Raw genomic sequence first — 12,874 nt, 5'->3', positions numbered from 1 at the left:
ACGCCATGTACCAACTAAAATTGCTTCGAGGTCGGTAAGCACAACCAGAATTATGCCGTACATTAGGCGCACCGGGTTATAAGGCGCACTGTGGATTTTTGAGAAAATGAAAGAATTTTAAGTGCACCCTATAGTCCGAAAAATACGGTACATTGCGTGATTAATCTGCATTTATACACGATTGATGTGATATTTTCTTGTGACTAATCCCTTGAGTTAATGCATTAAATTTGACAGCCCCACAAAAAATATTACAAGAACACCACCGGCAAGCTTATATTACCATTAGTGCTTTAACAGAACACATTTATTCTTATACATGTCTATATTTTTCACAATTGTATATTACATACAATATTATTATATATATTTAATTTTTCTGAGGGAACTATCTATCTATCTATCTATCTATCTATCTATCTATCTATCTATCTATCTATCTATCTATCTATCTATCTATCTATCTATCTATCTATCTATCTATCTATCTATCTATCTATCTATCTATCTATCTATCTATCTATCTACAGTATATACAATTGTTGTTTTTTTTTCTAAATCAAGTTAATTATGTATTTGTTTGAAATCTATTTTTCTATGTATTTTTATTTCCAAATGTTCCAAACAAGACCACTGTGTTGGACAGTAGTAAGTCAAATGCTGAATGCTGATGATAGAGCGCTGGGTTTTACAACCTTTATCAACTAAAAATGCTTTTCTCTTGTTAGTGGGAACTTGGCTAAAAAAAGATATTCCCAAGAGGGTCAGTGTTAGGAATAATGAAGTACCTTCCATGTCTTTAATTACTACAACTCATGCCAGTCATTCAATACAGACTGTTCACCCTGAGCTATCACAGCTAACTCCACACTCGTTAAATGTACGCAATCAAAGTCATGGATATTTATACCATGCACATACACGTCAACAACACATGCCTGATTTACCTCCCCTTAATTGCAGTGGCGGGCCGTGCATTTCCCACCTTGGCCTTCAGCGATGTTTTACTTAGTCCGACTTCAATAAATACCTCTCAAAATACAATCATTTATGTCGCCACAAGACCACGGCTTGAAAAATACCATACAGAAACACACATGTGCACTACTGTGCATTGAATCACCTCTATGTATCACTAGTGTACAAAACGGGCTATTTAAAAATCAATAAACTCACATCGGACGTGGTACTGTCAAATCAAAAATAATGGTAAGAAACATATGGAATGTGAAAAAATATATTTAAACTTACAATTTGTAACGGCCATTTGATGCCGTATAAGCCATTAGTGCAGCTCATAGTTGGTTGATTCGAGTGGAAGTGGCGGGCAAACAATTTCACCGCCAGGACAGCTTAACTCGTTAGGGTCGGCCGACCTCGTCTCACAAGATCTAGTCTCTCTTTAAATATCCTTCTTGAAAACGGCCATGCAAATATATATCTACCATCTAATCAACGTTTTACTACGGAGCCCCTAAAGGGACATGGGGGGAAAAAACTAGTTTTTATAATTTTTTATTTTTTATTTTTATTTTTTTTAGACATGTATGCGCACGAGAAACTTTGTCGTGCGCACGAGAAACTTTTTATAAAGTTATTTAAAAAAATTTTTATAATTTTATAAATATATATATATATATACACTACCGTTCAAAAGTTTGGGGTCACCCAAACAATTTTGTGGAATAGCCTTCATTTCTAAGAACAAGAATAGACTGTCGAGTTTCAAATGAAAGTTCTCTTTTTCTGGCCATTTTGAGCGTTTAATTGAACCCACAAATGTGATGCTCCAGAAACTCAATCTGCTCAAAGGAAGGTCAGTTTTGTAGCTTCTGTAACGAGCTAAACTGTTTTCAGATGTGTGAACATGATTGCACAAGGGTTTTCTAATCATCAATTAGCCTTCTGAGCCAATGAGCAAACACATTGTACCATTAGAACACTGGAGTGATAGTTGCTGGAAATGGGCCTCTATACACCTATGTAGATATTGCACCAAAAACCAGACATTTGCAGCTAGAATAGTCATTTACCACATTAGCAAAGTTAAGACTAGTTTAAAGTTATCTTCATTGAAAAGTACAGTGCTTTTCCTTAAAAAATAAGGACATTTCAATGTGACCCCAAACTTTTGAACGGTAGTGTATATATATATTTTTAGACATGTATCTCGTGTGCACGAGAAACTTTTTATAAAGTTATAAAAAAAATAAAAATAAATTATAACTTTTTAAAAAAAATTTTTAGACATGTATCTTGTGCGCACGAGATAGTTTCTTGTGCGCACGAGATACATGTCTAAAAAAATAAAATAAAAATTATTTAAAAATTTTTTTTTTTATAACTTTATAAAAAGTTTCTCGTGCGCACAAGATACATGTCTAAAAAAAAAAAATATATATATATATATATTTATAAAATTATAATTTTTTTTGTAACTTCATAAAAAGTTTGTCGTGCGCAATTTTTGTTTTGTTTTAGACATGTATCTCGTGCGCACGGGAAACTATCTCGTGCGCACGAGATACATGTCTAAAAACAAAAACATTAAAAAAAAATTATAATTTATTTTTATTTTTTTATAACTTTATAAAAAGTTTCTATAAAGTTATTAATTTTTTTTATAATTTTATAAATATATATATATATTTTTAGACATGTATCTCGTGCACACGAGAAACTTTTTATAAAGTTATAAAAAAAAATAAAAAAATTATAATTTAAAAAACTTTTTTTTTTAGACATGTATCTCGTGTGCACAAGATAGTTTCTTGTGCGCACGGGATACATGTCTAAAAAAAAAAATTTGCGCAGGAGAAACTTTTTATAAAGTTATAAAAAAAAATTATAATTTTATAAATATATATATATATTTTTTAGACATGTATCTCGTGCGCACGAGAAACATTTTATAAAGTTATAAAAAAAAAAAAAAATTTTAAATAATTTTTACTTTATTTTATTTTTTTAGACATGTATCTCTTGCGCACGAGAAACGATCTCGTGCGCACAAGATACATGTCTAAAAATAATAATAATTATACACTTTTTTTTTTATAACTTTATAAAAAGTTTCTCGTGCGCATGAGAAAGTTTCTCGTGCGCACGAGTTAGTTTCTCGTGCGCACGAGATACATGTCTAAAAAAAAAAAAAAATTATAACATTTCCCCCATGTCCCTTTCGGGGCTCCGTATTTTACTCTGCTTCTTTGTTGGTTAAAAAAAGTGAGTACCGCTTATTTCTCCGCTGGCCGGGTATGGCTCCGGTGTCACTTCTTGCTTTTGTAAATCACAACTTGTGATCGGATACTCGGGAGTGACAAGTGAGTATCCAATCACAGCCACGTTCAACGTAAGGCTACTGTCAACAACTTGTGATCTGATTGGCTATCGCAACTGTCTGTTAACTGAATGTCCTCCGTCAGTTAAACTGCACAGCCGCTGCTAATGTTGGTTCAGAAGGCCGCCGGCAGAATTCATACAGCGCTGGTAACAAGCTCGCTGAATTCTGATTGGATAAAAGCTCTAACTTAACAAAACAACACTAGAGCCTAAAATGACATGAAGGAATATGATGAATAATTGTATATACTTATGGAAAGTCAATTAAAAATAAAATTGACTTTTATTAATTATAATGACCATGATTTATGTTAGGCTAGCAGAGAAGGCCTTGCTGGCCCTGGCGGCACACCACTGCTTAATTGTAATTAATTACATTTATTAAGTTTATTTATTGAGCGATTGCTTTATCAATTCAAATGTAAGTACTAGTACCAGCACTACTCTTGACTGGAGGGTGTGAAGAGAGGACCCTGATAACGTAGGGCTCTACCTTCCATTTTACTATTAAAAATTATATGAACCGCAAGTCCATTTTTTCATACATGTTTTGCATGTATAGAATCATTGAGAATAAACAATCTTTGAAGTCTTTGAAGTAACTGTACATGTAAGATCTGGGAGCGCAGCGTTCTACTAATTTGACAGCTCTTTCAGGTACAGCGGCAAAGAAGACTTAAAAAAAAAATTCAATTTAAAATTTCAAAGCAAGCCAGTGGAGTGAAGCTAGTGCATTAGAAATACTGTGTGATCTCTTCTCCTGGTTCTGGTTATAACTTGTGCAGGAGCAATTTAGCCCGACTGGAGGGTTTTTGTTTTTGCTTCAGCAACCTGTTGGTAAAGGGTTTCCGTAATCCCACCTCAAGATCACAAAAGCGTGACTTGTTTTTCAACCAAATTCAAATGGAGGGACATTTTTCGCAAGTGAGAAAGTGCAGCAACAAGTGGAATAAAAGTCAAAGTTACTGTATCTGTGGGCTTTCTAATTAGTCCCTCCAGGATTTCGCAGGCTTGTTTTGTAATTGCCTAAATTCACAGAAGATTTTCCTTGTGACCTGAACCTCAAAAATCACAGGGTTTTAACAAAAATTGGAAAACAAATACTGTATTGATGTTTTACTTATTTTAAACCACATAGACTTAAAGGCAGACACTAATAGCAGAAAAAAAACATACTCAGTGGTTATTGTCAAGTTGCTGTACTGTTTTATTTTATTATATCTAATAATATTAATAAATATAGAAAGAAACACCAGCAAAGGATGTTTTATTGTGTGCTGCCTGCGCTGTTATCAAAAAGTTGCATATATTATTTGTGTATGTTTTACGCTTGACAAGTGCTTGTTTATCCTAAACATGAATTTGTGTTTAGGTCAACAGGCTAATTGGGAACAGGTGGGTGCCATGATTGGGTATAAAACCAGCTTCCATGAAATGCTCAGTCATTCACAAACAAAGCTGGGGCGAGGGTCACCACTTTGTGAACAAATGCGTGAACAAATTGTCGAACAGTTTAAGAACAACATTTCTCAACCAGCTATTGCAAGGAATTTAGGGATTTCACCATCTACGGTCTGTAATATCATCAAAAGGTTCAAAGAATCTGGAGAAATCACTGCACGTAAGCGATGATATTGCGGACTTTCGTTCCCTAAAGCGGTACTGCATCAACAAATGATATCAGTGTGTAAAGGATATCACCACATGGGCTGAGGAACACTTCAGAAAACCACTGTCAGTAACTACAGTTGGTCGCTAAATCTCTAAGTGCAAGTTAAAACTCTACTATGCAAAGCGAAAGCCATTTATCAACAACACCCAGAAACGCTGCTGGCTTCACTGTGCCCGAGGTCATCTGAGATGGACTGGTGCAAAGTGGAAAAGTGTTCTGTGGTCTGACGAGTCCACATTTCAAATTGTTTTTGGAAACTGTGGACGTCGTGTCCTCCGGAACAAAGAGGAAAAGAACCATCCGGATTGTTCTAGGCGCAAAGATCAAAAGTCAGCATCTCAGATGGTATGGGGGTGTATTAGTGCCATTAATGCTGAAAGGTACATACAAGTTTTGGAGCAACATATGTTGCCATCCAAGCAGTGTTAACGTGGACGCCCCTGCTTATTTCAGCAAGACAATGCCAAGCCACGAGTTACATCAACGTGGCTTCATAGTAAAAGAGTGCGGGTACTAGACTGGCCTGCCTGTAGTCCAGACCTGTCTCCCATTGAAAATGTGTGGCGCAATATGAAGCGTAAAATACGACAACGGAGACCCCGGACTGTTGAACAACTTAAGCTGTACACCAAGGAAGAATGGGAAAGAATTCCACCCGAAAAGCTTCAAAAATTGGTCTCCTCAGTTCCCAAACGTTTACTGAGTGTTGTTAAAAGGAAAGGCCATGTAACACAGTGGTAAAAATGCCCCTGTGACAACTTTTTTGCAATGTGTTGCTGCCATTGTATTCTAAGTCAATGATTATTTGCAAAAAATATGTTTCTCAGTTTGAACATTAAATATCTTGTCATTGCAGTCTATTCAATTGAATATAAGTTGAAAAGGATTTGCAAATCATTGTATTCTGTTTTTATTTACGATTTACACAACGTGCCAACTTCACTGGTTTTGGGTTTTGTACATTTGAACTAGGAAGTGAGGACACTGGTGTGTTGTAGATAGGGGCCGTTTCTGCTTCGTCTACACAAGAAACAAACTAGACAGACAGGTAATAGACCATTCGACGGTTGAAGTTTGAGCGCCGCGGTGATTGTTCGAAATGTGCAGGATAGTTGCCGACATTTGACTAAGTTGTTAGGCCGCTCATTATTCATGGGAATTGGTTGATTTTGTGAGAATTTCCGCAATCTTTTTATCGCAAAATCCTCACGGTACCGTCTAATAATACTGCCTGGGGGTAGGCTGAAACAAACCGGTCCAAGCATGGATCCCTGTGGAATGCCATGGCTAACTTCTACTCTCCCATCTCTTACAGATACAGACCGCAAGCAATACGACTAATATCAATCAATCAATCAATCAATGTTTATTTATATAGCCCTAAATCACAAGTGTTTCAAAGGGCTGCACAAGCCACAACGACATCCTCGGTTCAGATCCCACATAAGGGCAAGGAAAAACTCACAACCCAGTGGGATGTCAATGAGAATGACTATGAGAAACCTTGGAGAGGACCGCAGATGTGGGTGACCCCCTCCCTCTAGGGGAGACCGGATGCAATGGACGTCGAGTGGGTCTAGCATAATATTGTGAAAGTCCACTCCATAGGGGATCTAACATAATAGTGAGAGTCCAGTCCATAGTGGGGCCAGCAGGAGACCATCCCGAGCGGAGATGGGTCAGCAGAGCAGAGATGTCCCCAACCGATGCACAGGCGAGCGGTCCACCCCGGGTCCCGACTGGACAGCCAGCACTTCATCCATGGCCACCGGACCTGTGCCCCCCCTTCCACAAGGGAGGGGGTGGGGGGGCGGGGGGGGGGGGGGGGGGGGGCAGCATAGGATTTGAACAAATGCAAGACAGGTCCTTTAATGCCAATGTCATGTTCTAATTGCATTGGAATTTGGTAGTCATTTGTGTCAAACACTACACTAACCTTTAACAGGACCAGTACAGGGCAGCACGGTGGAAGAGGGGTTAGTGCGTCTCCCTCACAATACGAAGGTCCTGGGTTCGATCCTGCACTCGGGATCTTTCTGTGTGGAGTTTGCATGTTCTCCCCGTGACTGCGTTGGTTCCCTCTGGGTACTCCGGCTTCCTCCCACCTCTAAAGACATGCACCTGGGGATAGGTTGATTGGCAACACTAAATTGGCTCTAGTGTGTGAATGTTGTCTGTCTCTCTGTGTTGGCCCTGCGATGAGGTGGCGACTTGTCCAGGGTGTACCCCGCCTTCCACCCGATTATAGCTGAGATAGACTCCAGCGCCCCCTGCGACCCCGAAAGGGATAAGCGGTAGAAAATGGATGGATGGAGTACAGAAATGATACATTTTTCTCAAGCAACTAGGAGATTGTTAGTAACTTTCCCAAGTGCTGTCTCAGTGCTGAAAATGTTCAAAGAAATTATTGTTTTTTTGAAACAAATCATGTAAAAGTTTGGGTGCTGCTTTCTCCGGGGTCACTTCCCTTGGTTGCAGTGCTTTCTGACCCCGGTTTTTGGTTACTAGATATGTTATTTATTACTAAATGCTTAAAATCTCTGTATGAGCGTCCCTAGCTCACCTATGCATACTTGCCAAACCTCCCGATTTTCCCGGGAGACTCCCGAATTTCAGTGCCCCTCCCGAAAATCTCCCGGGGCAACCATTCTCCTGAATTTCTCCCGATTTCCACCCGGACAACAATATTGGGGGCGTGCCTTAAAGGCACTGCTTTTAGCGTCCTCTCTCACCTGAAAAGGAGACTATAACATATGTCTCCGTTATCTATAACCCATAAAGTAGGCAGGCACGGAGCTATTTCTCAGCGTGTGTTTATTCCAGCCGGCACGTTAATACACTGACACACAACATCCGGATTCCCATCATGCATTGCTTCAAAACTACGGCAAGTAGATGTTAGAATAATTGTTTCTAAATCATCACAAAAACTTTGTGTTACATTGAGGGTCTGGTGAGAAGACAAAAGCTGTCTTTAAAACTTACCAAGTGTAAGGCTCGCAAAACTCCACTGTGTAGGGGGGAAAGCAAGATGAAGGTGTTCCTGTGTTAATCAACAGAAAGATATTGTTCTAACCCAAGGACTTCAAAGCGGAGAGAAGACAGGATCTGCCCAATTTCCAGACGGCCTCTTTTTGAACCTCCTTTTTGAACTGGTTTACGAACGTCTTTTTGAACTATTTTATGGACCTATTTTTGAACTATTTTACGAACTGTTTTTGAACTGACCTTTTCTGTAAATTGTTTACGACCTTTTCTGTGAACTTTTTGCGACCTTTGTCCTTCGGAAACAGCAGTGGCCATGTGGTCGGGGAGGGTCCAAAATAAAAGAAGGAGGCATGCAATCTTTTGGCAGAGCGTGCTGACATACTGTACAAGGGTACAGTGTACAAGGGTACAGTGTACAGACGACTATCCGCGATATTGAGTCCAAATTGAATTCTGTCTCTGTTTAATTCTTTGCCTCTTCTCTTGTTTAATAGATGTCATCAGTGTTTGAACCTAACAGTAGTAATGTCCAAAAACATAACAGAGACGAAGCAGAAGAACGAAGAAGAGACATGGCGACGACGAGTAAGAAGAAGAAGTACGCTTGCAAGTTCCAAAATGATTGGAAAAAATAATTTCAGTTCATCCAGGACAGCTCGAAAGGGTAGTGGTATGCTGCCTGCAAATTTTGTAGATCAGACTTTCCATTGAACACGGTGGCTGAACGGATATACTCATTCCGAATTCGGAGGTCTCAAGGTTGGCAAGTATGTACCTATGACCCAAATGAGGACACACGGTATAGAAAATAGATGGACTGATGGGTATGGGGATTTGGCCAACAAACTTAAACCGATGTGGGGTCCAGCTCAGTCTGCAATTGAAAGCCAGAGAGAGGGACTGTGCCCTAGAAATTCTTGTTCTAAAAAGGAATACTAACTTGCCATCAGCACTGCTGTGTGACCTCTAGGGACCTAGCCTGATTACAGCGTCATCATTCTCCCTCTTCCAGGCGCAAATACATGCCCAAACACACAGCTGTGCCATTGTTCATCAGCGCCTCACACCTCATTGAATATGTTTTTTCAAGGCAATGTAGAGAACTGTTACTTTGGAGCCGCATATCTCCTGCAAGTAAGTCCTTAATTCTGATGAATGAGGTTGGCTAGCAAGGACAGCTGGTCATGCAAAATACAGTATGTGCTCCTAAAAAACATCCTAGCCTCCATTAGGAAAGTATCCATTGGAAATGAATAACCAAGAAAGGGAGCGTTTCAGGGTCTTATGAATTAGAAAAATATCCACAAAGCACATTAACTCAATAGCCTTGAATTAATTTAATGTCATTAAATAACAGGTTGCTTACCAGATAGCTTCCTTACACAACAATATTCATAAACAAGCTACAGTAAACGTCATGTTATGAATGCCATTGGTTTAGATTATATAATCTTTTGGTGCCGAGCCCTCAGACATCACTGCAGTCCCTATTAGAGACTATCAGTTTCTGCCAGGTGGCTTGGCTCCATAGACGTAGCTAGATAATTAGACCTTCAGAAAAATTAGGGAACCCTATTAAGGACCATATTTGTTGAATGTTTTCAAGCGACTTTCTAAAGATGTTTTCCCCAAACATTTTGTTCAAATACTAACTATACTTTATGTCTTTAAACTGCATCTGGAACACAATAGTTACATCACCTTGGGCTCGCACTCATCAACGCTTTTGAAAATGCGCTTTGCTTAGTTTGGAGCAATTCGGTGTAGTGTTTTGTGCTGGAGGACTTTTATATGGTAATTTGTTATGAAGTTGGGATGAGGTGGGTGGAGGAGCTTTGATATTTCAAAAGAACCCTTTGAAGTTTGTAAGAAGTACAAGGATATACAGCAATAGTACAACCTACACCAGCCATTGTCGTGTCCCAGAAAGGACGAACAATAAATACACTCTTTCACAACAGTAATGTTTCCCAATCTCAAGACTGCAAAGGCTACGTCGGTTTTCAGAGATCTATTAACTCCATAGCAGCTGTTCCTTTGTTCAGCCGGTTCTACCGAGGCACATTTATCATACGCCCAATACAGGCATAATTGATAATGACAAGGTGAATATGCAAGGTGACTATAGAAGTAAACTTAATCCTACAGGAATTGATCAAGTTCAATACAATTTTCCTAAGGCCAAAAAAGCCACATCAGATTCAATTAAAAATATTGACTTCCTACACCATTACACACGGTACAATGCGGACAATGTGGACCTGCATTGAAAGACCTGAACAAAGTGCACCAAAAATAAGCCATGCAAATAATGCCAATAAAAAATACACTATAAAAATCAATACTACATTTTTTTTTTTTACAGAAAAGTAAAGTTACAGAAACAAAAAATAGCTCTTTATAGTAGGTGTTAGAAAAATTGTATCTAAGTTATCACAAAACTTTGTGTTTCAATGAGCAGACAAAAGCTGTCTTTAATTTATTTAATCCTACCAAGCAGAAGTAGAGATGTCCGATAATATCGGCCTGCCAATATTATCGGCCGATACATGTGTTAAAATGAAATATCAGAAATTATCGGTATCGTTTTTTTTATTATCGGTATCGGTTTTTATTTTTTTTATTTTTTTATTTTTATTAAATCAACATAAAAAACACAAGATACACTTACAATTAGTGCACCAACCCAAAAAACCTCCCTCCCCCATTTACACTCATTCACACAAAAGGGTTGTTTCTTTCTGTTATTAATATTCTGCTTCCTACATTATATATCAATTTATATCAATACAGTCTGCAAGGGATACAGTCCGTAAACACACATGATTGTGCGTGCTGCTGGTCCACTAATAGTACTAACCTTTAACAGTTAATTTTAATAATTTTCATTCATTACTAGTTTCTATGTAACTGTTTTTATATTGTTGTACTTTCTTTTTTATTCAAGAAAATGTTTTTAATTTATTTATCTTATTTTACAAATTTTTTTAAAAAGTACCTTATCTTCACCATACCTGGTTGTCCAAATTAGGCATAATAATGTGTTAATTCCACGACTGCATATATCGGTTGATATCGGTATCGGTTGATATCGGTATCGGTAATTAAAGAGTTGGACAATATCGGAATATCGGATATCGGCAAAAAGCCATTATCGGACATCCCTAAGCAGAAGGCTTGTAAAACTCCACTGTGTAGGATGGGAAGCAACATGAAGGTGTTCTGTTTCTTTCATGTATTGTAATCAACAGAAAGTTATTGTCTTGACCCAAGAACTACAAAAGCGGAGAGGAAGCAGGACCAGACTTCTCTTCAGGCGACCTTTTCTTTGAACTGTTTTACGACCTTTTCTGTGAACTGTTTACAACCTTTTATTTGAACTGTTCTGTAACCAAAGGCGATGGCTATTTACGACCCCCCGTCCCTTAGAAACAGCTGTTGCCATGTAATCAGGGAAAGTCCAAATAAAAGAGGTGGCATACAATCTTTCGCCAGAGCGTGATGGAACACTGTGCAAGAGTACAGGCCAGACGTCTCTCCTCAATTGAGCCAAATTAAATTCTGTCTTTGTTTAATTCTTTGCTTCTTGCCTTGTTTAATAGATGTCATCAGTGTTTGAACCTGACAGTAGGTGAGGGCAGGTGTTGTTAATTTAATGAAGCATTTAGTTTCTCAATGCTATTTCGTTTCGGATAAAATTTGAAGATAATTGTTACATCAGTATTTCAGTTTTTACCATTGCATCTTTACTTCAGAACAGGGGTCAGCAACCCGCCGCCCTAGTGGCTCCCTGGAGTATAAAAAAAACAGGATTGACAATAGAAAATGATGAGGGAAACATCATTTTTTTGTTTTAGTATGTTTTTTGTTTGAGGACAAACATGACACAAACCTTCCCAATTGTTAGAAAGCCCACTGTTTAATATGTTTGTGTGTATGCTTCACTGATGAGAGTATTTGGTGAACATCGTTTTGTCCTACTTATTTCAGCGGTTCTTGAACTCAGCATTGCATGGACTGTGACGTAACAGTTTAAGCAGCTAAGCCCGTGACCTTCGATCCCTCAGGCTGTACTGCATCAACAAGCAACATCAGTGTTTAAAGGATATCACCACATGGGCTCAGGAACACTTCAGAAAACCACTGTCAGTAACTACAGTCCGTCGCTAAATCTGTAAGTGCAAGTTAAAACTCTCCTATGCAAGGCGAAAACCGTTTATCAACAACACCCAGAAACGCCGTCGGCTTCGCTGGGCCTGAGCTCATCTATGATGGACTGATACAAAGTGGAAAAGTGTTCTGTGGTCTGACGATTCCACATTTCAAATTGTTTTTGGAAACTGTGGACGTCGTGTCCTCCGGACCAAAGAGGAAAAGAACCATCCGGATTGTTATAGGCGCAAAGTTGAAAAGCCAGCATCTGTGATGGTATGGGGGTGTATTAGTGCCCAAGACATGGGTAACTTACACCTCTGGGAAGGCATCATTAATGCTGAAAGGTACATACAGGTTTTGGAGCAACATATGTTGCCATCCAAGCAACGTTACCATGGACGCCCCTGCTTATTTCAGCAAGACAATGCCAAGCCACGTGTTACATTAACGTGGCTTCATAGTAAAAGAGTGCGGGTACTAGACTGGCCTGCCTGTAGTCCAGACCTGTCTCCCATTGAAGATGTGTGGCGCATTATGAAGCCTAAAATACCACAAGGGAGACCCCCGGACTGTTGAACAACTTAAGCTGTACATCAAGCAAGAATGGGAAAGAATTCCACCTGAGAAGCTTCAAAAATGTGTCTCCTCAGTTCCCAAACGTTTACTGAGTGTTGTTAAAAGGAAAGGCCATGTAACACAGTGGTGAACATGCCCTTT

This window comes from Entelurus aequoreus, linkage group LG01 (genome assembly GCF_033978785.1).
Source record: "Entelurus aequoreus isolate RoL-2023_Sb linkage group LG01, RoL_Eaeq_v1.1, whole genome shotgun sequence".
In the NCBI taxonomy this organism is placed as follows: domain Eukaryota; kingdom Metazoa; phylum Chordata; class Actinopteri; order Syngnathiformes; family Syngnathidae; genus Entelurus; species Entelurus aequoreus.
This window is presented reverse-complemented; position numbering follows the sequence as displayed.